Genomic DNA, 26,261 nt, shown 5'->3' on the forward strand with positions numbered 1-26,261 from the left:
CTCAGCGCTCCTTCCTGGGCTGGTCTCCCTGGGCGCTGGACTGCCCCAGTAAGTTCTTCCACCCTCTCCTTTGGCCCTCCCCCTTAGATCCACGAAAGGGGACCGTCCTGCATGCGCCCCAGTCCTACCCATCTCTCAAACTTCACTGGTGTCCAGCTTGTCTTAAGTAGAAAACCCTCCAAGACCAGATAGGGCAGGGCAGGTCCTCTTCCTGTGGCAATTCTCTTATTCGTTTTGATAGTCTGTTTGGAGCCCCCTAGAAATGAATGACACCTTTGTTCCCCAAACCCCCAATGTCTGCTACACACTAGGGAGTCTGTGTGTCTCTACGTGCAGCCCTCCTGTGGTGGCTGTTTTCTCAACATTCACTTCCCCTTTCTGCAACATTCTGAAATTTTTGTTGGGGTATACACCCCCCCCCCCCAGGAGCAGACCACCAGCCAACTCCACCCAGTGGTCCTAGATTGGTAATGCCCCAGGCACAGGGCAGAAGCAAACTCCTATCCTCTCTAGTGGAATGCTGCTGCCTGCAATGGTTAATTTCATGCGCCAACTCAGCTGCGCCAAGGGACGCCCAGGTAGCTAGTAAAATGTTATTTCTGGGTGTGTCCGGAGGTTGTTTTAGGAAGGGGGTTAATATCTAAATCATCAGATTGAGTAAAGGTCTGTCCTCCCCAACTGCAGTGTGGCATCACCCAGCCCTTTGAGGGGTCACTTAGAACAGAAAGGCAGAGGAAGGGTGAATTTGCTCTCTCTGCCCTCAGTCCTCAGCACCCCCCGTTCCCAGGCCTTTGGGTTCACACTGAATGACACCGCCAGCTTTCCTGGTTCTCCAGCTTGCAGATCACAGATCATGGGACTTTTGGGTCTCCATAATCATGTGAGCCAATGCCTATAATAAACACACACACACAAACACACACATTATCAGTTACATTTCCTTTGGAGAACCCTAACTAATACACTCCTTAACCCAGGAAAAACTCCCACACAGTCACAGTCACAATGAGATTTAATTAAAAGCAATTAAAATAAGACATAAAGGTAGGCAAAAACAGCAAGCAATGTGATCATAGATTCTGCTGTCATTAGACACAGATGAGAAAATAAGTAAGTTTACTATTTCAATAAAATAAAAGAGGGAATCCAAAAAATGAATAAGAAGAAAAGATTATTTAAAATTACCTGGCAGAAATGGGCAGAAAATACTAAAGAGGAATTTTAGAAATAAAAAATGCAAATTTTCAATAGCTGAAGAAGGACTCAGTGAACATGAAATATAAACCTCAAGAAATTCACATACAGGAACTAAGTTATTTTTTATTGTTTTTTTTTAATTTGTAATGCAAATTTAGGGTTTTTTTATTTTTATTTTATTTATTTATTTTTTATTTTTGGTTTTTCAATTACAGTTGTCCATTTCCCCCCATTTCTCTCCCTATTTTTTAATTATATAAAAAATAGAAGCTAGGTGGTATGAAGAACAGAGTATGATGACCTAAGATGTGTCTAATTAAATCTCCAAATGTGATAATAAAGGGAACTAGGTAGAAACAATATTTAAAGTAATAATGATTGAGAATTTTCCAAAATTGATGAAAGTCATGAATTTTTAGATTATTGAAGCAAAACAAATTCAAGCGGAAAAAAAGAGAGATGCGCACTTAAACATAATATAGTGAAATTGTAGAACCCCCAAAATGAAGACAAGATCTAAAAAGCATCTTGAAACAAAATGTCTCCAAATGGAAGGCAGAATCGGTAAAATAAAATATTTAAAGTGTTGGGGAAAAGTGATTGTCAGTCTATAGTTTTATATCCTGTACAACTGTCCTTTAAGAAAAAGGGAAAAGACATTTCCAGACAAATCAAGACAATGTTGACAATAAAGAAACTTGAAAGGATGTAGTTCAATAAAAAATAAAATAATCCCAAAAGGAAATTCAAGAGGAAATGGTGAGCCAAGAAAATGGTAAAAATGTGGGTAAGTCTAACCAAATACGGACAACATAAACTAAAACCATTGAAAACGTTTAGTTTGTAAAGGTAAGGAAACGACAACAGCAAAGAAAAGCAGAACTAAAATACTGGGTAATAACATGAAAATGTAGTATAATCCTTAGTGGAATGAACAAAATTAAAGCATTTCAATGATTGTATTATTCTGGAGAAGAATAAACATACTGACTCACTTTAGACTTTGTTGAACGTATTTGTTAAAGGGATAATTACAAAAGAATAAAAATAGAGTATATATTGATCGTGTCTAAACTTAAAGTAGTAACAATGGGATAAGGGGAAAAATTCAACAAAACCAGATGAAATAAAACAAAGAAGAAGGATGAGGGGAGAAGGAGGAGTAAAACTGAACCCAGAAAAATAAGACAAATATAAATGTAGAACTATATACAAATACAGCAGTAATCATAACACACGCAAGTGCTCCAAATGGTCCAGTTTACATGAATAGAATTTTTTAAAATATAAATTATCTAATTTTTAAGACAGCTATAAGTTATGAGACATATGTAAAATGGCATATGTAAAAGAAAGTTGGTTTAGCTATGTTAATAGTGGACAATAGACTTCAGAATAATAAGTTGCATTGAGAATAAGGAGAGCCACTTTATAATGATAAGATAAACAAATTATGTTAAACAAATCACTTGGACAATATTACAGCTGTGAGCTTGTGTATACCTAACAACATAATCTCCAAAATATTTAAAGGAAATTTTTCTAGAACCACAAGATCTTCACAAATTCACCATCTTCTCTCATAGTCATAAAAGGTCCAGTGAACCAATCAACCCACCAACAAACAAAACAAACCAACAAACAAAAAACAGTAAAAATACAGATTTGAATAACAAAATAAGCAAGTTTATTAACGGTCATATACAGACACCTATACCAAATAATTGGCCAGATGGTTTTCCAGATTATTTCTTAGAAACAGTTAAGAAACATACTATTCCAGTCTTTCAAAAATTCTTCAAAGGAATAGAAATATAGAAAATACTGTTCCACCCATCAATGCCTAAACCAGGGAGGATATAGTTCAAGGAAAATCACAAGCCAATCTAGTTTATAAATATAAATGTAAAAATCCCAAACAAATATTAGGGAAATGTCTAAGAAAGATTATGATCCAGCTGGGTTTATCCTAGGAATGTAATATTGCTTTAACATTAGGAAAACAGCTTTCAACCTAGTCCAACACAATAACACATTAAAACAGAAAAATTATAAAGCCATCTTAACATACCTAGAATGAGCATTTAATAAAATTCAACATGCACCCATGAGCACTTTGTAAAAAGTCCTTGGCAAAGATGCAGTAAAAGAAAACTTTCTTACCTGATGAAAGATATCTGTATAAATCCCACAAAAATACCCTTAATGATAAAAATTAAAAAGATTACTTCTTTTTTTATAATTTACTTATTTGTTTGTTTATTTATTTTTAGAGAGAGGGGGAAGGAGAAAAAGAGGGAGAGAAACATCAATGTGTGGTTGCCTCTCATTCACATCCTCAACTGGGGACCTGATGTGCAACCTAGTCATGTGCCCTGACTGAGAATCGAACCAGTGACACTTGGTTCGCAGGCCAACACTCAATCCACTGAACCACAGCAGCTAGGGCTAAAAAAAAAAAAAAAAGATTACTTCTTGAACCACTCTGATCAACCTCACACTGAATGTTTTAGCCTAGGTAGTCAATGAGGAAAAAGAAATCAAACTAATGAGAATTACAAAAGCGGAAACAATTCTGTCATTATTTGAAGACAAGATTGTATACCTATCGGCCTGCGAGCCAAGTGTCGCTGGTTCGATTCCCAGTCAGGGCACATGACTAGGTTGCACATCAGGTCCCCAGTTGGGGGTGCGAGTGAGAGGCAACCACACAGTGATGTTTCTCTCCCTCTCTTTCTCCTTTCCCCTCTCTCTAAAAATAAATAAATAAATAAACGAAACTAACTAACTAAATAAATAAATTATTATTTTTTTAAGTTGAAAACCATCACATGAGATTAAAAAAAAAAAAAGATTGTATACCTATAAAAACCTCAAGGAATCAAAAGAAAATCATGAGCATTAAGAAAGGTTAGCTGTTTATTTTAAGCAAACACAGAGGAAATACACAAAAATAACTTGCATTCTTCCATATCACCAACTAAGCACCGGAAATGCGAATTTTAAATGTGCCACTTACGGTAAAAATGGTTGTGTGATTTGATAGGAGAATGTCATTCTGGAAGAAGCATGTCACAGTGTCTGCAACTTAATTTCAGATGGTTCATCAATGAAAAGCCACATACGGAAAAATGTTAATAACTGTTGGGTCTGGGGGGAGGGTGTGCATGTATTCACTGTACCAACCTTCATAACTTCTGCATCTTTGAAATGCGTCATAAAAACCTGAGGAAAATCTACAAAGGTTTACCACTTAAATCCCAACAAAAAATGAGTTACCTTCATTAAATAGATCTACCGAAATATGTGAAAAATCCTATGGAGAGAATTACAAGCCTTTACTGAAAGGTATTAAAGACTGAGTAAATGGAGAGATAGGCAAGCACATGTAGACGATACAATATTATAGAAGCTACAATGTTACAGTAATTATCTCTTTCAATTGACATAATGGATTTAATACAAGTGCAACCAAAATTCTAATGCATGTGTCTTAGAGTGCATCGATGAGCTTAGTCTGCAATAAATCTGCAAGGGCAGGAAAGAATAAAGGGCCAGGAATCACCAAGTCACAGTGGAAGAACAGCAAAAGCATGGCAGGATGATTCCCAAATAAACCATCCCATTCAGACTGTAAGAGATTGAGGGTGACAATGTCATTGTAGAAGCTACGAAGTGGCACTGCTTAGGGGAAGGAAGAAGCAGTGGGAAAGCAGAGAGCACAGAAACAGAATCGGGTTTATGTGAAGACATGAAGGTCACAGGCGACAGGCAGATCAGTGCGGAAGCCTCATGAGAAAACCCATGATCCAAATGGGGAAACATGGAGTTAGCCTCCCACATCACATCATACACGTAAATCAGTGCGGGTGAATTAAAGAAAATATGTGAAAATCAAGTGTTGGAACTTTTCGAAGATGCGGTGGCTTTGCACTGTGACGGCTTCACCAGGATGTATTACTTACTGCTTAGGCTGGACCGTAAGGATCTTGGGAGATTTGGAAGGCAGCAATGAAGCAGGGCCGGGTTTTGCGCCCGCACCTCGGTGCTGGTCAGCAGGCACGCCTCCTCGCACAAGGCGGTGGCCGGGCCTGCACACTCGCCTTTCCCCCACATCCTCCAGTTTGCCCAGCTCCTGGACTGGGTGTGTGTTTAGCTCTGCGATGATGACCCACTCCCCACCCCCCACCAGCTCCTGCAGGAAACCGTCGTCAAGGTCAGGGCTACAGTCTGGCCTTGTGGGCTTCAGCGCATGTATATATGGGTCCCAGCACGTCCCTGGACTGATTGATGCCCACCCCCCCAAATCATATGTTGGAGCCCTCACCCTAATGCAACTCTATGTAGTGATAGAGCTTTTAGGTAATTAAGGTTAAATAAGGTCCCATGGTGGATTGGTGAGTGACAGGATTGATTGCCCTTGTAGGAAAAATAGAGATCTCACTCTCTGTCACTGTGCGTGTGTGTCTCTGTCTCTCTCTCCATGTGTACACCCTGAGGAAAGACCATGTGAAGATACAGCAAGGCGACATCCACCTGCAAGCCAGGAAGAGACCCCTCACTGAACAGTATGGCACCCTGACCTTGGATGTCCAGCATCTTGAACTGCAAGAAAATGTCTGGTGTTTCCACTTCCTGCCCTGCGGTACGTTGTCATGGCAGCCTGAGCAGGCTAAGGCGATCTCTGTCCCTGCCCTGGGGTCTTCAAGCGTCAGCCTCAAATGCAAGGACCAGAATCATGCAGAGACTGGTTAGGGAGCTCCCTTTCCTGCATGAGGTCAAAGCCTCTAACCGACTCCTTCTAAAACACGCAGAGGCACGTCATTACACACTGTGGAAAGGGTGAGAACCGTGAGGAGAGCCTTAGGCTGCGTGAAATAAGCCAGACACAAAGGGCAAACACTGTGTGGTTCTGTGTACACAAGGCCCCTGGAGCAGTCAAATCCCTAGGGACAGAACGTGGATGGTGGGTGCCAGGAGATGGGGAGGGGGACAGGGAGTGAGTGTTTAACGGGGACAGAATTTCAGTTCAGGAAGCTGGAAAATTCTGGAGATGGATGGTGGGGATGGTTGCCCAACAATGTGACTGTGCTTAATAACCGTGAACTGTACACCCAAAAAGGTTCAAATAGTGTATGTTATGTAATGTGTATTTCACTACAAAAACAAACTAATGCTAAATTGGCAAAAAAAAGCTACTCGGTGCCATGTATAGCTAAAATTTAGTCAGCTGGAGGGAAGGCGAGAAGAAAGGAGGGGGTCCTGAACTGCTACAACCACTCTGAGAAACTGCTCAGCATTATGCAGTGATGTTGAAGGTACGCAAAGTTTCACCCAGATATTCCACTCGTGAGTATGTGCCCTAAAGGTTCCTGCAAAGTGCCCAGGAACTTCCACAGGAATGTTCACAGAAACATTATTTCTATTGCAAAACCCTGGAAACAACCCAAATACTAACAGGAAATGATAGTATATTTATACGATGGAATACCATACTGCAACGGGAGTGGGGAATACTGAGCATTCGTATGAAGTTCTGAGCATTCAACATTAAATAATATTTTGTTTAGAGACACGTACCGATATGGTAAAACCATGAAAAAGAGAAAGAAATGGATGAATAGGAAACTACATGATTCAGTGCAGTGGTTTCCCCTAGCAAGAAGGGACAAGGGTGGAAACTGGGCTCTGGACATGAAGGTATTGGTGACAATTTGTTTATTAACCTGGACGGTAACTCCACAGGTGGTTACTTTATTTTTCCTTTATACATTTTTACATTGACTATATTCTGTTGAAGGTATGGAATATTTCATTATTTTAAAATGAAATATGTATCATCATTAACTAACTGGTTTTAAAAGGTCTGTACTGGGAAACAAATCCCTTGATGGGAATAATGGAACCATTGATCTGTCGGTAAGAAGATAATCTTTGGTTTCATGTTGCTTAAGCCAGAAACAATAATTTTGTATGCTAGGTTTGAGGTTAACCAGCTCCAAGAGTCCCATGTGTGGGTGTCCATAGTCAGAGAAGCAAAACAGAATTAACTGGTCCCTTGCAATACAGGGTACAGGACACAGAGAATGTGTTCCTAGACAAAATAATGTAAGAGGAGGTTTGGCACTTTGTTTGCAGAAGCTCCATGAAGCCACCGCTCAGTGAGTCCAGGCCCTTAGGTGTGTCCCTAAGAGATGGTGGAGGTCCCTTGCCCGCTCAGCACTGGTGGGAGAGTTCACCTCCCGTGGGCCTCTTCCTACGGACACTGTGGTTTCAGCAACCTCTTGGGAGGAATCCAGACCCCACTGGCTCAAACAAGGAACAGGTTTTCAGTACTTGATGTTTGTCATGGTTGGAGCAAGTTATAAGGCTTGGTCCCAAGGTTCAGCGTGTCCTGGGCCTCCGGCCTATAAAAAGAACAATTACCTTTTATTAAACATTTACTGTGCCAGTCGCCACACTCTTGTGAGATAGGTGCCCTGATTTCCCCACTCTACAGCTGAGGACGCTGGGGCTCGGGGGACAGCGCCGGACCTGCCTGGTCCCATAGGCGGACTGAAGCCAGAGCTGGTTCTGTGGGAAGGGCTGGCTCGTGGGTAGCTGGGTCAGAATCAGGGGCCTGGACTCTTGTCACCAAGACTTGGAAAGGGCTCCCTGCTCTCAATCTATTCCCACAAGCCCCCTTGGCTTCAGAACCCAGAGAGAGGTAACTGTAGGGGCAAGTGTGTGCCGGGGTGTGGGGAGGGCCGACAGCAGTGGCCACTTTCCTTTTCATATCCTCCTCCAGGGCCCGGAGTCCCACGATCTGACCGTGGTCCACTCCACCCCGGTGCTCTCACCTCCATGGGCAGACACCCCATGTCAGGGTGCTGGCTGGTATGCACTCAGGGAGATCAGCGGGTCCCTTAAGCCTGGCTCTGGGGGCTAATTTATAACTTTGTCCCCAACACGCCCAGTTCCTAATGATGGAAGAAAAATGGGATAATTGCAAAAAATTATATAAAAAAAACCATTGGAAAGAGGAGGAGAGGCAGCATTTGGTGGCCACCTGCCCTTTTGTACACATTGTCCAACAGGAAGGACCAGGACTTGCTGCCCTGCAGTCCTGAGAGATCCTGGTGGCCCCCAGCTCTGCCCTCCAGGGACTTCCTTTGGTGGGAGGACAATCCCCGCTGTGCCTGGCAGCAATCCAGGACTGCTGCAGAGGTCACAGGCTTTCTTCAGCTAGACCAGGTTTCTCTGGCCGTAAGTCTGTGGCAAGCTTCCTGGGGGGTTGGTTCCCACCCACTAGAGTTCTGGTCAGACAAGCTCCTTGGAACTAGACTCAGGCTTGGTCCGGCTGGCCCTCACTGGCTGGTGTCTTGTTACAGAGAGCAAAGGGTTCTGGGTAGAGGTCCCACTGGCCCCCCTCACAGACCTCCCCTGTGCCAGCCAGGCCAGGTAGACAGACACACCACCCTGTGGCCTTTCACATGACTTTGTGACTCTTTCCTTGCCTGGTGCTCTTTCTCCTCTAGAGATTATAAATTCCTGAGCTGACAGGCTTGTTTGGGATGTAGGGACAAGTGGCACAACCTGTCACCTCCAAGAGTAAGGACTCTCGCATTCTGTCCTGGGTGGTTCCTAGTTGCATGTGCCCAAATGCTCATCGTCAGCACCCACCCTGATCCTAAACCCATCCCCATCCTCTCCCACCCCCACCCTACAAAACACATTGCCCTGAAGAGGGCCACCTAATCTGGGACCACTGCCCCTCTCTGCGGGTGTTCTGCACCCAGTGACAGGAGACTGGAACCCTCACCCCCCCACCCTGGGTTGTGGCTGAGGCTCCCGCAGTGACTGCACCCCAGCTCAATGCTTCCCTCTGCCCAACTCTGCTGCCTTCACTCCCCAGAGAGCTGACCCCAATAACACTCCTCAAGAAACGGCCTGCCTCCCAGGAATCCTGGCACAGGACAGAAGTTACTTAACCTCTTGGTGCCTCAATTTCCTCCTTTGTAAAACCTCATAGTCATGTAGTTAGGTTGACATGAGTGATGACATCTAGAAGGCTTAGAGTAGTATCTGGCACCTATTAAATGCCCAGTTATTATCATTGCTGCTGCTGCTGCTGCTGCTGCTATCACTACTGCTACTGCTACTACTATTACTACTGGTAGTAATAGCACTACCAGTACTGTTACTATTGCTACTACTGTTGTTGCTACTGTTGCTGTTAGTGCTAGACTGCTGCTGCTACCTCTACTGCTATTACTACTAGTAGTACTGTTACTACTGTCACTACTATTGATGCTGCTGCCACAACTGGCTACTGCTACTACTATCACTACTAGCAGTATTGTTACTACTGCTACTACTATTGATACTGCTGCTGCTACTGCTGCAATTACTGCAACTGCTATTACTACTAGTAGTGCTGCTACTATTATTACTATTGACACTGCTGCTGCTACTAGTACTCAGAACACACCACCTTCTTCTAAAACATGACCTGCAATAGCTTTTAGCAAAGCACCTGCCCTGACTCAGACCCACAGCATTACTGTGAAGTAGTCTAGACTCTCAAGATGGCTCCCATGGAGCTAAGAATGATAAATTAAAGGTATTCACTTCCTTCACGTCAGGACCTGTGAGGCATAAAGGTGAGACCGCTGATAAGGATCCTTTTCTTTTAAGCAATGGAATTTCCAGGAGAAAAAGACCCAAGAGTAAGGCCAGGCTGGCAGCCTTGGCAAGGAGGAAGAGGAGAGGGGGGCAGAGAGAGGCAGTAGCATGCACAGAAGGAGCTGTGCCCCCCTCCGGTCCCCCCGGCGAACACACACACACACACACACACACACATACACACACACACACACCCTGTAAGCTCACCCTGAAGATGCTCAGAGAAGACTGTGGGGCAGGGCAGTTGCCCTAGGAGCATGGAGTTGATGCTTGGGCTGGGAACCAAGGTGGGGAGGGCACCCCAGGTCTGAATGCCGTCCTTGTCTGCATCTGCTTGGGTCCACTTTGCAGAGGCGGTGCAAGATTTCACCCAGCAAACCTGCGCCATAGCTTGAAAACTTTTGCAGGCTGGGTCAGATTTGGGGGCCTCCCAGATCCACCCAAAGAGCCTGGTTTGGCCTCAGTGCAGGGGCATCTGTGCGGGTGTGAGAGGGGAGTAAGGTAAATCCACACCTCTGGTGTTTGCCTGCTTCCCCTGCCCCAGCCACCCAGCTCGGCAGGTAGGGGAAGTGCTTGTAAGTGTGTGTGTGGTTGTGTGTGTATGTGGGAGGGGGTTGCTCAGCATGGTGCTCGCTGACGCCCAGGGAGCTAGTTTTAAGCTTTCTTTGCACCGCCAATCATCTTCTACCCTTCTTTTTTATTTTTAGAATTTTATTTAAATGTGTTTCTAAATGAGTAGTACAGTTTTTGTCATTCATTTCAGAATGCGCATTACCTAAGTCTCTCAAGTGAAATTAAAATATAGTACCAAATGCAGTTGTATTTCCAGAAAACGTACTCATGAAATGGACGTGAGCTGCAGGCCTTCACCCTTCTGCCTCCCCACCCAGCACAGACAAGTCTTTTCAGGGGTACCGATGATCTGAATGGTTGTTTTCTTTGAAAAGAGAAATATTAAAAATATTATTTTATTCATAACAAGTTCTTAAAACCGTAAAACTTAACGTATTTCCCCCACAAGTCTCTCTGATTATAAAACATGTTCATTTTTATGCTTATATATGATCCCTTTATTCTAGCTAAACTACACACAAATAACTTTAGAAAGAAATGAAGCCAGCCGGGATCATTCTAGTTTCTGCCGTTCAATTTATCCCCACTCACCAGTCCCCTCCCACCCAAAGCCCCCGTTGCTCTGAGCCAGGAGGTCAGTTCGGGGAGCTGCCCCTTATTGGTTTTTTCCTGGTCATGGTGAGGTTCAGGAAACCCTTAAATCTCTTTCTCCCGGAGAAACACAACATCCTGCCAGTGAGGGCGGTTGCAAGAAGTGAGTGAGGTGCCAGGTCTTTGGGATGGGGGCCCAGTGCTCGAGCTGCACAGGACTGTCTGGGTGGCCGGTGACTGCCTGGCCCCCCTCCCTTCCCTGGGGCAGGAGGATGCCCCCGTGGTGACTGGGCTTAGTTACTGTCATTTATGTCCCTGTGGGAAACACACTGTGACTGGCCAAGAAGCAGCATAGTTCATTTTGACTTGAATGCCTCCAGTTCAATTCATTTTGAATATATGACATGCTAAGTGCAATTTAAATGTACATACATATATACATGTTTATCTATGTATGTGTGTGCATGTATATACGTATTTGTGTGTGTACATATATATAGACACACATATATATAGACACATAGAGTGGGGCAAAAGTAGGTCTGTAGTTGTTCATATGGAAAATAATACAATAATTCAATAATAATGCAAGAATAAGCTCAGTGTTTCCCATACTCACAACTGCAAACCTGCTTTTGCCCCGCCCCGTATATATAAGATATGTATGTGTATATATTTTTTCAACATCCAGATACACAGATATTCCTTTCTCTCTCTGGCTTTTGAAACCACAGTTGGGTTAGTGAATCTGTACTTTAAAAAATGAGACCTGAAACCACCCCTGCCCAAGCCAAAACGGCTCACTGTCTTCAGTTCGCCTGACTTTCCTACTGCAGGAGGCCCGGGCAAGTGACTTGATTACTCATTACTGAAAAGCCCCCAAAGGCCCACCAGGTCCTCAATGGAAAGTAGCAGCAATTTACCCCCTAAGAGTTTCTGAAGTCTTTTTTTTTTTTTTTTTTTTTAATTTTTAGAGAGCGGGGAAGGGAGGGAAAAAGAGAGGGAGAGAAACATTAATGTGAAAGAGAAACATCCATCGGTTGCCTCTCATACTCGCCACACTGGGGACCAAACCCACAACCTAGGCATGTGCCTTGACCAGGAATCAAACCAGTGACCTTTTGGTTTGCAAAATGACACCCAGCCCACTGAGCCAGACTAGTCAGGACTTGAAGAGTCTTTCAGTCGCTGCCTCAAACTCCGTGCCTAGCTGCTTCCACCAGGGACGGCTGTTGTAGCACGAGCTCCAGGCTGCCCTCTTCACCCCAGCCCCATAATCCCCTGACCGCTTACCCCACAAGCCGTCCCTTCACCCAAACTCCCAGTTTTCAGGAGACCCCACCCTTCCCCACCCTGTCACTCTGGACTCTTTCTTGTCACCATGACTAATAACCTAGGCTTTGCCTTGTTGTCTTACTAGTTAACTGGGGAGCCTGCTCCTGACAATAATGGACCAGCATCATGTAGCTAGACAGTAATAAATTACTCAATAAAGCTAATAAAGAAAATAAAGCAGCGGTCATGTTGCCGTTTGTAAGTCTTTCAGTGCTGGGTACAATGTGTCTGCTGTAAAACAGGAGACCATTCTGCTATCAAGAAGGAAGAGGGCAAAAACCCACTTTCTCCTGTACCGACCACGTCCTTGAAAAGGACTGCACACAGGGAACAGTGGTCCCCAGGCTGGGCGAGGAAGTTCCCCTACCCTCTAGGTTCTTTCCCACTGGTCTAATAATCAGAAAGACATGAGACAGGTTAGCAAGGGAAAATAACCAAATTTCATCACATACATATGTATGGGATCTCCGCATGCAGGAGAGGTTCAGGGACAGAGAGGGAACGGGGGCCTGGGGAACATTCTGAGCCAGGGATGAGGTAAGGCACCTTGGGGCTTCAGAAGGTCACTGCAGAGAAAGCACAGTTCAGTCACGGGTAGTTTGCCCTGCCCCATAGGTAGGCAAAAAGTCATTTCTGTTGATACGTTTAGCATGAGCCAGGCCCCTAATTTAAATTCTGGGTACTGAAGGGAGGTGCAGAAATTTCTCTTGAGCCTACAGGGTCTCGGTTACTTTTAACCCAAAATAATCCACATACCGTAGAGGCATATCTTGAGGTGACTCTTTCTGAACCCCTCCACCAGTAACCTGCTGGCGGTGTCCTGGGAGGGACTGGGACCACCCCCAGTGTGGGCTGTGGGGGCTGTGGTGGGGGTGAGAGCATCAACCTGTGGAAAGGATAAGGGAGAAGACATCTAGAGGCCTGCAGGGTGAGGCATCCCCCCTCCAGGGGCCCCTGAGGTCGGAGCCTTCAAGTTCAGCAGTAGTTAACTTCTGAACTCTCCTAGGCAGGTCGCTTAACCTCTCTGAGAATCAGGTTCTCTGAGAGTTAGGCGTGACAACGCTTTTCTGGATGATGGCAGATTAAAGCAGTCGATGAATGAGGGGAGACTTTGTAAATGTGAAGAGCTAGGTATCATCTGCCCCAACGAGTGGAGACCAGTCACAGCAACCTATTTAGGCGCGAATTCAGGCACATCAAACAGCCTAGGGCTGGGCTGGGCTGGGCTGGGTAGGGGCCCCCACACCCAGGCTCGGTACTGCACACGGAGAGAGGATACTTCCCACGTGGACAGTCACGAGGAATGGGAGTTTTACCATGACAGTTTTCCAGCAGATGCCAGAAAACGTCTTGGGGAAAAGATGAATTATTCTAATTCAGGTGAAACCATGAAAGGAGCTCACGCCGAGACTTTGTGTGCAGGCACCGTCCTGTCTTGACACCATCCAGCACCCCCCCCCCACACTCCCCACCTCCGCAGCGACCTGTCTGGACACTGTCCAGCACCCTCCCGTGGTGGCCCGTCCGGGCACCATTTGTAAAATGGGAGAAACTAACCCTACGGCAACACTCTCCTATAGACGGTGTGTAGAGTCGAGTCACAGTTGTGCATTTTAATTGTTCTTTGACTTAAATATATGACTAGAGGTCAGAAGAAAGAGCATCCATCACTTTCCAAAAATGTGTTCATCAGCTTCAGGTTGATCTAGAACAAAGTTCTTACTGGTTGCCAGGGACCACACCAGGTATGACATGTCTTACTATAGAAACACAGAGAATTCTCCCTGGCTGGTGTGGCTCAGTGGACTGAGCAGCAGCCCGGAACAAAAAGGCTGCTAGTTTAATCCAGTCTGGGCACATGCCTGGGCTGAGGGCGGGTCCCCTGTTGGGGGCCTGGGAGAGGCAGCCAATCCATGTTTCTCTTCCTCTCTTTCTCCCTCCCTTCCTGTCTCTCTAAAAATAAAGAAATAAAATCTTAATAAAGAAAGAAAGAAACAGAGAATTCTAAAAACATTTGAACTAACATATTTAAATTGGGAGAGCTCACATCAAATTCAGCTTTCCAACTTCCCTATAAAACCCGGGAGATGGGACTGATCATGCTCCCACCATTCGGATGGGGCAGAAGCTCCCTCCATGGACCCGGTTGTGACAAAGGACACGCCATGCTGATAAAGGGGTCTTGCCACTCAGGACGCCAGATAGAGCGGCCACCTGCACAGCAGACTTATATCCCCTCAGGTGAAGGTGACCAGCCCCCTCGACAAGAGGAAGTTGAAATAATTAGTGTCCACTCAGTGCGCATACCACAACCTCCCCTCTTCTTGCCCTCTCTTCTCTGTCTCCCTGAAAAGGAAAGGTCCCTGCCCTCTCAGCAAATTCTCTCCTCCCTTCATTTTACAGCCTTTAAAAATACGCTCTCCAAAAGATTCTTCTAGGGCTTGGATTAACAAAGCCACGAAGAACCACTGCTGGTCACTTCCCCCCATCTGTCCCCTCCATTGCCAGCAAAGAAAGTGTAAGCTGATATGTGGATTCGTATCTAAAACTGTCCAGCCACTCAAGAAGCCATTAATAATACCACCGCACAGCAGTGGGTGACCGCACAGACTTGCTTAGATCAGTGAGATGGAGTGAAACATCAGAAAGGGGACAATAAAAGCATTTGTGGCCTTACATGGAATGGCAAGGAGGTGACCCAAGAACTTGAAAATCATGAAATAATTGCTCTGTGACAGCGCAAAGGTGGAAGTCAATTCACAATGGACTGGAATGTAGGAATTCAGTGCCATGTTTAGAGATAAAATAGCTCAATACCAGCAAGACTTCAGCTTCATCTGATGGAAAGTAGAAAAACAGGTAAAACAAACAAAACAGAAGAATGTGTCACTCAGAAGACGGTTGGTCAGCCACAGAAGATTAGAAAAATGCCATCACAGAGGTCATATGCATGTACAATGTCTATCCAGAAAAAGTCCAGCCATTGCTAATATAACAAGAACGGTTTGCCAACATCCATGAAACCCGGCAGTCAAGGAAAGTGGGCTGGAATGCGCATGTGTAAACGATGATGACTTCACTGTACTCCTGCTGTGCCTGAAATGCCCTCAGTGTGGCCATAAAAAGAGGAGCAGATTTAGGTTCTGTCCCATGACAGCTAGTCAGAGGGTCCACATCTCCTATTCTCCTTTTAACTGTGGCGTATGAGCATGAGGAGCATTGAGTGGGGAATCCAGGAGGGCTCACCTGGGCCAGGTGGCTGGGCGGCATGTCAGGGGGAGTGGTGGCACGTTTAAGGGGGCTGAGGTGTGTGGTGTGTGTTGGGTGATGGGCAGAGGAGTGCATCGGGGAAGGGATGGGAGCAGAATCCATCACGGTGCCTCCTACCACAAGAGCAGGAGGTGGCGTTGGCTAGAAAAGGGTGAGGCAAGAGGAGAGGGAGAGAGAAAAGCAAACGATCAGGACGACCTCTGGTCATTAACAAAAATAGTGTTGATTTGGGAGCCGGTTTTGCTGGCGCTACCTGCACGAAGACATGCCCCTGGGACACCTCTGGTCCCATAATTAATTCCCTACTGAGACAACGGGGTGTCCCCAGCGCGTGCAGCTCAAGTTGGTCAGGCAGTGGTTTTCCAAGTCAGACACTTGGTTTGAAACCCTGGCACTGTCCTCTAAGCCTCATCCATTACAGGGGAGAAATAGCACCACCCCACAGGCTATTGGGAAGATGCAGGGACACCAGGTATGTAAAGACCACAGCACCGTACTTGCTAAATTCTGAGTAAGGATAGCCCGCTATTATCATACTTGGACAGCAACTGGCATTGTCAAGATTCCTCCACAGGGGCTCCCCAGACCTCAGGTCACCCAAGAAGATAGAGAAGCAAGGGAGGGTCTTCCTGCTTTAAGAGAAGAGCAGCGAGGACCGCTGGAAGCAGAACCACAGGGAACGAATGATGGGAACCAACCAAGGAGTCAAAACCCCAAGGGCCAGGTCTTGGGAAAGAAGCCTGCAGGCCAGTTCTCAGAACCTGTGCATTCGGATCTGGTTTTTTGTAAACTCTAGACCTATACTTTCGTCCGTGGCATTGGGGATGTAGGCCTGGAGCGTGACCCCTACCCAGCGGTAGCTGGACTTGTTTGTGTGTAATGCCGTCCCTCCTCCTGAAATCCAATGACGGGGTGGGGAGAGGAAACCACACACCTTCTTGTGTTTCACAAACCCCAGCCTAATGCCATTTCCGGTAGGAAGAAACTGACTAAGCACCATTTGATCAGGGAGGAGTTTGAGAGGATAAATGGATTTCAGGGGCCTGAGTTGGTTCTTGTTCCATGGCAGCACGGGACACACAAAGCAACTGAAAAAAAAGACGTTTAGAAGGAAGGGTTCATGGTCCATAATTTTAGAAAATATAATCCTTGATGTCAATTATAATCTGTAACGACAATAAACATTTAACTTTAAAATTTTTATTCTTTATTGTGAAATTATAATCAAATAGGTGCTATTGAAAGTTGTTTTCTCCCCTCCCCCCACTTTTTATGTATATTGAAATCTTAACCACTAAGGCACCAGGGTTTGGAAGGAAGGTTTTGGGAGGTGACCGGGTTTTAAGGCTGGAGCCCTGAAGAATGGCATTTGTGTCTTTATGAAGGAGATCCCAGAGAGCTGCCCCATCCTCTCTGCCATGTGAGGACACAGCGAAAAGACGTCCACCTACGTACAAACCAGGAAGAGGGACCTCCCCAGACAGTGAATCTGCCTGCACCTTGATCTTGGAATCCCAGCCTCCAGGAGTGCAAGAACTAAACCTTTGTTGTAGCAGCTAGAATGGACTAAGAAAATCAGTTTAAATGTTTTTTTAAGTTTGAAGAGGGTTTATCTCCCATGTGCTTGGTACTTTAATCATGCTTCCTGAATGTGGTCTCCTGAGATTCTGGGACTGATGTTGAGAGTTAGGTGTTATTAATCCTGTTTTACAGACGAGGCGGGGTTTGTGCATGTAGTTCAGAGTTGCACGGTGGTCAGGGCTGAGCCAGGGTCTGGGAGAGGGGAGGGCGTGGGGTCCATGCCCACTGTGTGTCCTTCAGTGGAGGTGGGCAGTCAGGCCAGGCACCCATGTGGCCAGGGAGCTGTGTTCCAGGTGAGGGAGACCTGGGGCAGGCTCCAGGTCAGCACCCCATGACCTGGGAATGGTGGCAGCAAAGTCACGCCCAGGCATGAGCCCTGGAAGTGGTCCCTCTGCTCCCACATGACCCAGCATGGTGGGCACCTGGGCTGCTGTGTTTCCTAGTTGATGTCTAGACCAGGGTGACATAGGCCACCGGTTGGGTCCTTAGAAGAAGCACATGGCTGCCTGTCCTATCTAGGAGTTTGTTGATAGCTGGGAGATGATGAAGAGCTCAGGGAGCTGACAGAAATCAGGGTCTTGGCGAGGGAGAGAAAAGACAGAAACTCAAAGTAAGCCGGACCCGTCCTCACTGCGACCTATATGTACGGTCATGTCCACAGTCCAGCTGCTGGGCGTGAGGGGCCCACGCTGCCCCCCAGCACCTGCAGGAGGGAGTCTGCTGGTTTGTGTTTACTTCTCTGAACGTTTCTGCTTCTTTTCTTTCCTTTTCTCACAACTTCCATTGGGGAAACATTTCTCCTTTTCCCGCTGGCCACCTGCAGTCACCAAGAGCCCCCTGGCTGGCTGGTTTTTCCAGTTGGACCAGAAATGCCAGGCAGAGGCACGTTAACCCTTGGGGTTCACAAGGAGAGATTTTCAGAACACTCCCTCACTAGACCTATCTGCATGCGGGCAAGGACTGAAGTTTCCAGGAAATCGGGGTTCAGGTTCCATGCCCCCAGTTTCCAACAGGGTGTCTGCCTACCACGAACGTGGTCCCAGCCTTGGCCAGTGTCCTTCTCTGTGCAGGGACTTGGTGATGTGTCCTGCGCCAATGAGCTATCTGAAGAGGCTTTGAAAAGAGAAGAAAGTGCTCAACAATGCACAGACCCAGACGTGAACCCACGGCCCCAGCCCGCGGGGACAGGGAGCTGGGAGCAGGTGGGCCCAGCGCCCTTGGAGTTGGCTCACGCAAGCTCTTCCCTGCGTCAGCAACGGCAGGCGAGCTGGCTGTGTGCTCAAGACGTGCTTTCGGCGCCACGCGAGCCGGGCCCACGCTGGGTGGGGCCTGCAGCTCACACAGTTTGGGGAACTTTCACGGAGGAGTAAGATACAAAATCATACGTACGGGAGCACAGCCAAAGCAGCCATCCATGTCAAATGAGAAAGGCAACCACGACAAACGACAAATTGTATAAAAAACTGACCGTGCCACAGTATCCCTAATCCGGGGAAATAAGAGTTTCATTAACTTTATCATAACTCTGTAACCACACTTTTGGGGTGCACGCTTGTTACTTCTTAGAGCAACCGTTCAAAAACAGTGTTTCTATGGCGAGGACGACGTGGACAGCGTGGGAACTTCTGGCTCCACACACATTTGGACACTTTGCTCTTCCCGCTCCCCACCAATGTAGGGTGCTGGGCCCTGTGGGGAGACACCTGGCCTGTATCCTGGCACCCCTGCTGGCACTGGGGGATGGTAGCAACATTCCTGGGAGCCGTTCCCACACCTCACAGCTAACAACAAATCCCCTGCATGTGACAGCAGACAACAAAAATTACTCATCCCAACCGACAGGTACCCCCAACTCAGCCCTCCCTTAGCACCCATCCAAATACGCCCATGGCCACTGCAGCAGCGCCGCCAGAACTGGAATGGAGGGAAAGCATGAGCAGAAAGACAGATGCAGTTTAAATGGCATCTCACTTTTGCAGCGTTTGCAAAACGTTGTGTCTGTGTGAACACCCTTCCAGGGCTCCAAGGCTGCGGCTGCATTAGCTTGCAGGCAGCCCACAGACATGCCCTGGGCTCCCCGGGAAGCGCTGGAACCCCTGCAGGGCTGCGAAGGGCTAAACTTGCTGCCTGGGACAGCCAAGCCAGCAGGCACCTGCTGGGAAGGTCTTCACCTGGCCCCAGCCAGGCCCTTCTGGCCTCTGCATCTGCCGGTGACAGAGGAGACAGGACAGACCCATAGCCAGCCAGACCCCGCTTAGCTGCTGCCTTGCTCCATGACTTAGAAGAAAGGCACCTGCAGCTCACTGTCTCTCTCTCTCTCCTTATTGCAGTGCAGCCACAGAACTCAGGACCATTATGCTCTGGGGTTTTGGTCTGATCACTTGGAAGGATGTAGTTGTCATCAGGTGAGGTGACACATGGCAAGTCTGGGGGCAGATCATCAGCTCAGGGTTGGACAAGTTAGATCTGCGGTGTATACCAGACACCCATGTAGGGACATGAGAGTCTGGAGCTGGGAGAGCTCTGGGCTGCAGGCCACAATCCTATCTACCGGTGTCCTTATAAGAAAAGGACATGAGGACACACAAGAGAGACACCAGCGTTGCTCGTGCACAGTCAGACGACCATGTGCCCGTGTGGGGAGAAGGCAGCCATCGGCCAGACAAGGAGAGAGGCTGCCGGAGAACCAACCTGCCAACACCTTAACCTCTGACTCCCGGCCTCCAGGACTGCAAAAGAATACATTCCTGCTGTTTCAGCTGCTCAGTCTGTGGCCCTTGGTCATAGAAGCCTGAGCAGCCTGCTACAGGGGCAGGCATGGCAACCCAGGAGAATTGTCAGTCACGGAGCGGGGAATCCATTATGATCATGCATTCAGTGACCCTAAGGGTCAAGTCAGATGAAGGTTGACAATGTCCCTCCTTTCCAATCTGTGTTTTACAATTTTTTTTCTGTTAATAAACAGCAGATTAAGTGCTTACAGGTAGTTCAAATATTGCAGAAAATATAAAGAAGAAAATAGAGGCTGCCACAAGGTCTGGTACCTTGGAATTTTTTTCTTGTCTAGAAATACACAACAATAACCCATAACACGTGCAAAGAGAAAACAAAGAGATGTGGGCTGAAAAACAGACCCACGCCCTCTGCGGGGCAGATTGGGGTGAAGGGATGGGACACGAGTGGGCGCTGGTGCCACAGGCTCCTACCCTGAGGCCACTGTGGGCCTAGGGGTTGCTTCCTGGGGGTCCCGGGGACCATCGGGCATCGAGAGAGATGAGAAGCCAGAATCAGACTGGGGGCTTGAGGCACAGACCGGAATAATCTACAGACCTCCTTCCCAGGATGTCCTTAGGGAGCTTCAGCAAGAATGGGAGGAACCCAGCCACTGGCAGCCACTCCCCAGCGCGGGAAGGACGGATGGGGCCCTCGGACGCCCGGTTTGGGTCTGGCTCTGGACGGGAGCAGCAGGCCAGGAGGAGGCAGCCACAGAAATCAGGGGCTCGGAAGGGTAGGCTCACCCCAAAGACGCTGGGCAACAAAACTCCATTGTAAACGCTGATGCCGGGAACCACACAAGGAAACTAAATAGTAGAATATGCATTTTCTCTGGGCAAATTAATTTTCTAGAAGACCTGGCATAGATTATAATAGGGATGTAAGTCCGTTCACAGGGTAACTGAAGGAGGAACTCTGTCTTCCTATATGGATTTTGTGATGTCCTGGAGAATGCCTTTTGCACATGGAAAAGACAATTTTGCAAATATATTTTTTAAAGATTTAATATTTGATTTATCAATAGTTACACATTTCAAAGCCTGTTTTAACCTTAGACTTTTAAGATCAATTTATCTTATTCTACTTATAAATATGGAGAATATTGATAATCACTTAGGATTGGGGGGGCCGGCTTCAGAAACTATTAATTAAGTGTCCTTAAACATTTTGAATGGCATTTCTTATTTTTAACTATTTTTATTTTTGTTTCAAGTACTTTAGTTGCCTCACAAAGAAACCTCCTTGAAGCACCGATGAGATTTGAACAACCTAAACCTATACATATGGTGACTTGTAAACTGTAATTTGTAAACTGTAAACTTGTAAAATATTTTAATACTGTTTTAAAAAACTTAGTAAAATTCTATCTTTCAGCTTGCTAGCAAAGATCTAAGTCAGTTCCTTAAGAACACACTAAATTGGAATCACAAGCCTATTTTGTTATGTTCTGGAATAGTCTAGATTCTCTTAAACATCATAAATATTTTAATTATCGATCCTACCCAGGCAGTTGCTAAACCTGAGGCTAATATGTTGGTACTCTGGCCTTTTCATCATCTCTACTGGGGATTTGGTAAAATCTATGACCTGAAGGAGATACAATTTGGGGGGCCCCCTTTAAGAAAAAAGATGAATTTATAAACATGAAATGACCTCCATTCAAGTCAGGGGCTCACGCAGGTGAAGAGCCTGAGGCTTACGCTGCATTTATTTCGTGGTAAATTCATCTCTGATCTCTATTTCTCTTCAAAGCCTTTCCTAGGGTTGAAATAATTTTTCTGGAATCCTTTTCCACCATCAAAAGGAAAGCTGCACGACACATGCTACCGTATGGGTTACCCTTAATGACATTAGGTTAAGTGAAAAAAGCCAGTGACAGAAACACATACTGTAGGATTCCACCTGCATGAAATATCCAGAATAGGCAAGCCAAGAAGGAAGAAAGGTGGGAGGCTGGAGAACGTTCTACCCTGGGGAGCTGATTCTCAACAAGGGTTTCCAGCTGGCTTGGGCCAAAGTTCAGGGGCCTGGAAGGGGAACACCTGCACTCTGTTGTTGACAAGGATTTTGTCCCGATGGATCAGCGGACATGCGCTGGTGAACTAATGATTTATGGGGCAAAAAAGGGCATTGAGAGGGTCTGGACACTGCCCCCTCCCAGGTAAATAAGGAAGACCTGTGAGTCTCACTAAGGCAGAGGAGAAGGTGTTCTAGCAAGTAAGGTAAAATGCAGCCTTGTCTGTTTCACAGATTACACTCAGATGGAACCAGTAGGGGCGGTAGGATGCAGATGCAAACTCAGCAAGGAAAGAACCCACCTGAAATTCCTGACTCTGAAAGAGGAGCTGCTTCTTGTGCTTTTTAAGTGGCCAATGGCTGATGTCCCATTCCCTGGTTATTTAGATTCAACAGCATACATTTTAAAGAGGAATTTAAAATGTCAATAACCAAAATAGGCTGGATTCCATACCCCACGAATTAACTGTATGACAGAGACGTTTAGACATTAGCTTGGAAAGAGTAGGGGGACATGTGGTCCTTCAAAAATATTTTAGATGTTAGACAAGCAAAAACTTGAAGACCACAGTCCCCAGGAACAGGTGGGAAGCGGGTCTTAAAGGTGACCGCTAAAGGCAGGTTTGAGCTAGCGGTGTTTGGGCGTGTCCTGCCAAGGGCAGCCCTGCAGTTGAGAGAGGCTAGAGAATGTGAGTGCCAGAGGGTCAGGGAGGCAGCCCTCTGGCCTGGAGTCAGCTGGTGACCATCCTGGACTGACCAGCTTAACGTCCATGATTCCTTCCCTGCCTCTGCACTGTCTCCCTACCCCTAACAAGTGGTACTCAGCCCTGGCAGGACTCACCTGGCAAGCACCATGAAAACCAGGGATCCCCAGGCCACGCCCAGGCCACTTAGGTCTGAGTCCCTGGGGGTGGGACCCAGGTCTCAGGAGGATTTTAAGCTCCCAGATGATTCCAAGGTAAGGTCAGGTTGAAAGCCTCTGACAAGCAATGCCCTCACCCAAGGTCAAAGTGTTTGGGGTTATTATTTGGTCGCCATGTAGATTGGTAGCCTGAGAAACAGGTGAATAAGTTTTGTTGTCTAGTGGGCTCCATCTTTGAGGTCCCCAAGTTTCCTCTTCCGTATCTCAGATACAGCCCCTCTCCTCTAGCTCATTTGGAGGAGGGCCCTCTTCCTTTCTCTGCTCCTCACATGTTGGTCCATCTATATGAAAAATTCTTCTAGTTTGTCCCTTCTGGGGAGCTGAGTGGGGCAGAAAAAAATTAAGCTTTTTTTTTGTTCTTACCTGGAAAAAAGACATAATCCTTTTGACTTCTGTTTTTGTACCAAACAACAGGCTATTTATTTACTTGTAGTCTACGAAATGAACTGCTAAAGATTCTTAATGTTTCGTATGCACTAGATAACGTGGGGGAAGAAGAAACTTCTCTCTATCCTGAAGGTCCTCTGGCTAATGTAATAAAATCAAACAGGCGTGAGACAGATTAGCAAGAGAAAGTTGTTCGCATAGGTAGTTAGATATTAATAAAGGAAGGGAGCAAAGGAAGTAAGAAACTAAAAAGCCTGATCAACCAGGGAGCTGAATCAGACCGCTTGCTTCAATAGCAAGCTACAGCTCTGCACATTCCGCAAGGTATCCTCTGCCCTGGGGACCTAATCCCTGAAGAGGGCAGGAAGGATTGTTACCAATCATTATAGGGGGAGCAATAAAAGCAGCAGGAGAAATTCCTTTGCTGGGTGTAAGTTCAGTAGAAGCCAAGCTGGCACGGGGTCAGGTTTGGGGTCGGGGCATGCCTCTATGAGACATGTGCAGTAGGAGCCAAGATGGTAACCATGGAGACCCGTCTGTCTAGCCTGGGAGAAGGATTGGCTTGGATCTGCAATGGACAGATCTTGTATCATAGAAATGTACGCGTGAAACCTGTATGATCCTATTACCCAAGGTCACCTCGATCAATTTAATTTTTAAAAATTGAAAAACAAATAAAAGGAGGGGCAGGAGTTTCTCTTGAGCTGGAAGCTAAAATTGCCTTTAGCTCAAAACAATCTGCACCCCACTGAGGCACATGGGGTGGCTTGTTCTGAACCCCTACAGCCCAGAGTATCTCCAACTTACCTAAATGTATGACAATGCTGCAAGTCCCGAAGATAGGGGACGCTGACCATTAAAGGCGTTTTCATATAAGAAAATCCATAAATGATTTAACGACTCAGATTAAACAGCTGATCTTCACTTAAAAACATAAAATGTATTAATTTTATCCCACACGTTAAAACATCTGATGTCATATGTAAAAATTCCAGATTCCATATTACCATTCGATGAAGCCATTTCATTCCAACTGTACAGTCACATTTGTCCTCCTAATTCCTTGCCGTGACAGCCACCGCTTTCGAGGTAACAGTTCTCTAGAGTCTGTTAATGGTCTTCAGCTTTGTCTAATTTCTTTGAGTCCCAGCAAACTTACCCTAGCAGGGTGTTGTCCCTCGAAACTTTATCCCAAATTCTTAAGTATCTCTTTACCTAACATGAGAACATTGTTTCTTTTTCATTCCTTTTGTGGATGGACTTATATAACATAGACAGACACACTATTGCTTTTAAAGTGTTTGTTTTTTAAAGCTTGTTTTGAACACCCTAACCCGCTGAATGTGAGATCATACCACTTGGAATAATTCAATCAAGTTAAATATCTTTTCGTCTTTATCTTCTGAGAGTGAGTCAACCAGGTGGCTCCTCTTAGCATCCCAACCAAGCACTGACTGGGGTTATTTCAGGCCACTGTGCTTCCAGGAAAAAAGAAGCTTGCTTTTGAAAAAATAAAAAAGCAGCCGGTGTTCTATTTCACAATAAAAACATTAATTTAAAGAGCAAGTGTGAGAGCCTTAACATATGAGGAACTTTGTAAGAACTTCAATACTAGAAGGCAAGCTAGTCTTTTCTGGGGGACGATGTTTTCTTTGGGGGGACACTTTATTTAGAGATATATGCCATGATCGTGCTGCCTGAGGATTCTGATTTTTGTGACGCTATTTGTGTTGCTGGGAGTTGGCTGTGGTTTTCAGTTGCTGGTATCATGCGCTCTACTTATAAATTACTCTTTTGTTAGTTTTATGATTTTCCGTTTGCTTTGGGTTGTTTGGTCCTTTAAAGAGTAACGCATCCATGGAATTTTGAGGTAGCATTTTCTAGGAACTACACCCTGTCCCACTGGCATTCATATGCGGTCCCCAAACCCGGCCTGGTGTGCTGGGAGGGAGGCCTCACGCACAGGAGCCTGCTGGGGCCATGATGACATGTGGCCTGCGTCACGTGGATTAAAGCAGTCACATGTTTTTCTCAAGGGAAGTAGATTAAAATGGTTAGTTATTTGACATTTTATAGAGCATTGTCTATAATATTAAGTAATATGTAGAGGTTGATCCTGTTCTCCAATGCAGGCATAAATAAATGTGGGGGTGGGGAAACATCTATTTCCCCTCTTAGTTATTCTGGCCACTTGAATAATTAAAATGACCTAAGACAGCCCTGATCAAAGTGGCTTAATGAACTGGAGCGTCATCGCATACCTGAAAGGTCATGGGTTTCATTCCCTGTCAGGCCACATACCTAGGTTTCAGGTTCGACCCCGAGTCCAGGCATGTACGGGAGGCAACCAAGATGCTTCTCTCTTGCAGAGATGTTTCTCTCTCTCCCTTCTGCTCTCTCTAAAACAAACAAACAAACAAAAAGCAATGAAAAAATGTGCTTGAGTGAGGATTAAAAAGAGAAAGAAAAAATGACATAAAACAGATTACCAGAAGAAAATAATTATATTTAATTTCATATGTACATACAGAGGTTCCAGAAGCACATGAGCCCAAGGAGAAACCGGGCAGTTAAGGCTTCTCTGCCAGTTTGAGGAGAAAGGGGATAGCAGTTTGGACTTCAAAGGGGAAGAAAACTGTTTACATGGAAAAGCAAGTGTTTGGTGAACAAATGCTTCCTGGGCCAGCTCAACAATGGGGCTCAGAGGACTTTGACCACACACCGTGCTAGGTGTTCCCCGCCCCCTGCCCTTGTCTATCACACTAGTTCATATTAAACTGTAGTTACCTCTGAGGATAGCTCCCTTCCTGGAGCAGATCCTCTACTCAATCCCAGTCGGCAGTGGGAGGGGAGGTTAAAGGTTCTTTCTGAGTCTCCTTTCTTTAAAATAACCAGCTTAAAATAATCCTTATGCTGAAGAGACATACTTCAGGGTGATAGATTCTGTTCC

General features: G+C 46.0%; 1 long non-coding RNA gene across 1 annotated transcript; it reads right to left on the minus strand.

Annotated features, from left to right (window-relative positions):
• Positions 1–6,876: 6,876 nt before the first annotated feature.
• On the minus strand, positions 6,877–25,973 carry LOC150020575 (uncharacterized). The gene is made up of 3 exons (XR_016509020.1): positions 25,840–25,973; positions 25,613–25,710; positions 6,877–7,604 (listed from the first exon to the last, which is right to left on the minus strand). It is a non-coding gene; the product is annotated as an uncharacterized LOC150020575 (long non-coding RNA).
• Positions 25,974–26,261: the final 288 nt, after the last annotated feature.

The sequence above is a fragment of the Furipterus horrens genome, unplaced genomic scaffold (assembly GCF_987537825.1).
Source record: "Furipterus horrens unplaced genomic scaffold, mFurHor1.1.pri manual_scaffold_1, whole genome shotgun sequence".
Lineage (NCBI taxonomy): Eukaryota > Metazoa > Chordata > Mammalia > Chiroptera > Furipteridae > Furipterus > Furipterus horrens.